General features: G+C 28.4%; 1 non-coding gene across 1 annotated transcript; it reads left to right on the forward strand.

The window, feature by feature from the left end:
- Window positions 1-2778: 2778 nt before the first annotated feature.
- Trnai-uau (transfer RNA isoleucine (anticodon UAU)) lies at window positions 2779-2870 on the forward strand. Its single transcript is given in 2 exon segments — window positions 2779-2816; window positions 2835-2870. It is a non-coding gene; the product is annotated as a tRNA-Ile (tRNA).
- Window positions 2871-3478: the final 608 nt, after the last annotated feature.

Consider the following 3478-nt stretch of genomic DNA (forward strand, 5'->3'; position numbering starts at 1 on the left):
CCAACTTTACTAAAGGCTTGCATTTTTTTCTTCATTTATTTCGTTATAACTTAAGAGAGGTGAAAGAAAGAAAATGAATGCATTTTGTAAGATCACATAATAAATCGGTGATCACATAATAAACCAGTGGTCTCCCAAAAACTTTCTCGCCTAATCATTCTCCAATAAAATTCTTATTCCCTTCCTCCATATAAAATGGTAAGCCTTGGGAAAACAGCGAATTTCTTGAATGGTATTGGTGAACGATAGTTAAGAATACAGATCTTTGGAGTGAATATAGCATTTTTACTGAAATTTGATCGTAAATACGTATTTTGGTACCCTTTGTGTTGCCCAATTGAAGCTAGAATTTGACACAAAACTGCATTCGTAGTTATCAGATAGCATACTGAATTTCTTTAAGTCATGGCGTTTATGAGTTAAATCATTTACGTAATTACATTTCAACGGTCATTATTCTTAACATCAAATTTCAGCTGTATAAATCCCAGCAGTTTTGAATAATCACAAACAACCAGACCGATAGACATATCGGTAAAAATGTGCGTTTTGGACACAGGGAGGTCTGAAATATGGAGATACGTGAGAATCTCCACTTCGGATTTTTTGACGATTTCAATAGACATTTGGAGACTTTTTATTATTAAGCAGATATATTCCATTATGGTTACTTCAAACTACACCAGAGGTGATTGTGAAATTTTCCTATCTTAATAAATCACTTTCAGGCTTTTTAAAGACATTAATATTAATATTTTTAACTATTGTTCGCCAAAGTCACGCAGGTTAGCAACTTTTTTTATTGCACAAACAATTACATCTCTCCTGCGATAATGAATATTTCACAATTAAATAAAGTACCTATTGAATAAAAAGAAATCACAATTATATATATATATATATATATATATATATATATATATATATATATATATATATATGCCATTATGATGTCATTCAAAATTATAAGCAAACAAAAGTAAAAATTCAGTTCAAATACAGAAAAAATAAAGTTATATCATAAAGTAAAACATGCCAGATTAATTAAAACTAATGAGAGCTACTAACTCTCAGGAATCTACAATTTTTTTAGTCCGATATAGAGAAGTAAAACAATTTAAAAGTGGTTCATTCTGACGAAAGAAATGAATTCAAATTTAGTGTTGATAGATACACTTTTTAATTCTAATATCTCCTACAAAATTCGTGAAACTCTATTCTAGATTATAAGAATTAAAAGCAATATGCAACGGAATAAATAAGGAAAAAATGAAATATGAAACATAATATTATATAACCTCTACTTTTGAAAATCTTTAATGAGTAAAGGATTCTATTTCCGAGTGATTTTGCACAATTGCAAATTTCAGAAGGGTCATTCAAACCAATTATATAAGACCTAAAAAAATTGTTTATTGGTCAAATTTAAGAGTTTTCTTTTATTATTTTTCCTAGCCATCTTTTATATATACAAAGTTTTTTTAGCCATTCTTTATATATTTTCTTTTTACCCTGGATTTTCATGCAGAGTATGATACAAATTGTGTACATCAGCCATTTTTCTTTAGTTTTATAGATTTTCTACTCACACAGGATACAGTTATTACTTCTATGTATTTGCAAATGCATAATATGAAATTATATACCACTTGGATGCTCAATCAAGGAATTTACTATCTAAATTTAAAATTTTTAGTTGTTCTATCATCTATTCAATGATTTTTTTAGAAAACTTCATACTACAGAACCACATGACTTACTTTCATATTCAATAAATATTTAGAGATATTACCTATGATTTTAAAAATAATACAAATTTACACTTAGATTCCTACTAGATGAACCTTTCATTAATACCCTCTATACACTTTGGGATTAAATTTGCTCATATTCTTAACTGAACTTTCTTCCGATAATAGTTAGATTCTTGGTATTAATGAAAACTCAAGGACGGCCCATTCAATTCAACGAAGCCTCGAGCAAGTTTAAATATGAGTAATGCAAAACAATTACTTCTCCTTTCCAGTAATAATTGAAATAAAATAATGGGAGACAATCAAATTACTGGGCTTCAAAGGAACCACTGCTCGGATGATAATCATAACCATAACCGATCAAAAAGGATCCATTCAGAATTTTTAATTCTAATATCAAATATACAAAATCGGAAAATACTTTAAAGAGTTTCCAAGAAACTTAGTAATGTTGTAGATTAACGTGTGTGGTGGTAACATCACAAGCCAGATAACAAGTTCCGAAGAGGAGTGTACACTTTTGTCTAGTGGTCATGTTACTCGGCTATGAACCCTAACGTTGCGAGTTCGAACCTCAGTCCTGCACCTGTGCATTCACAGACAAATTAAATCAATTTCTGAAGATTTAATGCAACAGTTTTTATTAAAAGTTTGCTGTTTTTTGGATTAAAGATGCTTTTGTTATTTTTAATTTACGTTTAACAACTAATGATGGATAAATTCCATATTTAATTTTATATTAAATCCAGTATTTTCTAAAAGCAGTCAGCAACTTATAAATACTTCCGGACACACTTCGTATTGAGATTTAGAAATAATCAATAAACACTTAGATCTAGAGTTTTAAATTTAATTTGTTCAGCGCCATGAGCATTCGCTTTACCAACAGAATCGTTTTAGATAACATTCGGAAAATCTGTGTAAATTCTATTTTCTTTTCTTTAACGAATCACTTCAATAGTCAATATTCTCACACTGGAAAAGAATATTTCCACTTTTAATCTTATAAACTACCAACGAAACGTCCCCAGTGGCGCAATCGGTTAGCTCGCGGTACTTATATGGCAGTGCCTGCAAGTAATGCCGAGGCTGTGAGTTCGAACCTCACCTGGGGAAGAGCTTTTTTGATCTGAATTTTTAAAAAATCATCTTTTGTTGTAGTCAGCAATTAATTTTTTACCTAAGACACATTTTATAAAAATAGACTTTTAAAAATCTTATAGAAAACTTATAAAAAAACTTACTTCAAAAATAATTTAGTATCTTTATAATCTAGTTTAAATAAAATCTAGGAGCTAAAAAAACAATGATTGATTATTTTTATTTTGTTGAATTTATGTTTAAGGCCTGTTCTGAATTCAGTTTTATTTGTATAAGACATCATTGTTTGTGTGTGTATATATATATATATATATATATATATATATATATATATATATATATATATATATATATTATTCCATTTTAACAATATTCTCATATGTTTTATTTTAAATATTGCTTTACATTTATTTTCAGGAAAATTAAATGTATAGAAATATAATAAAATTGATGTTATACAATTTTTCGAAGTATAGCGAAAATCAGATCAAGGTGTATCAATAATACAGTATCAGCATCCAATATAAGAACTAAGAACTCAACAAAAGATTAATTTGAAGGCTAATTGAAATGGAAGGTACAAATTCCGGAAAAGATTCTGAAAGGGATATGGATTTTCTTGC

The sequence above is a fragment of the Argiope bruennichi genome, chromosome 5 (assembly GCF_947563725.1).
Source record: "Argiope bruennichi chromosome 5, qqArgBrue1.1, whole genome shotgun sequence".
In the NCBI taxonomy this organism is placed as follows: Eukaryota; Metazoa; Arthropoda; class Arachnida; order Araneae; family Araneidae; genus Argiope; species Argiope bruennichi.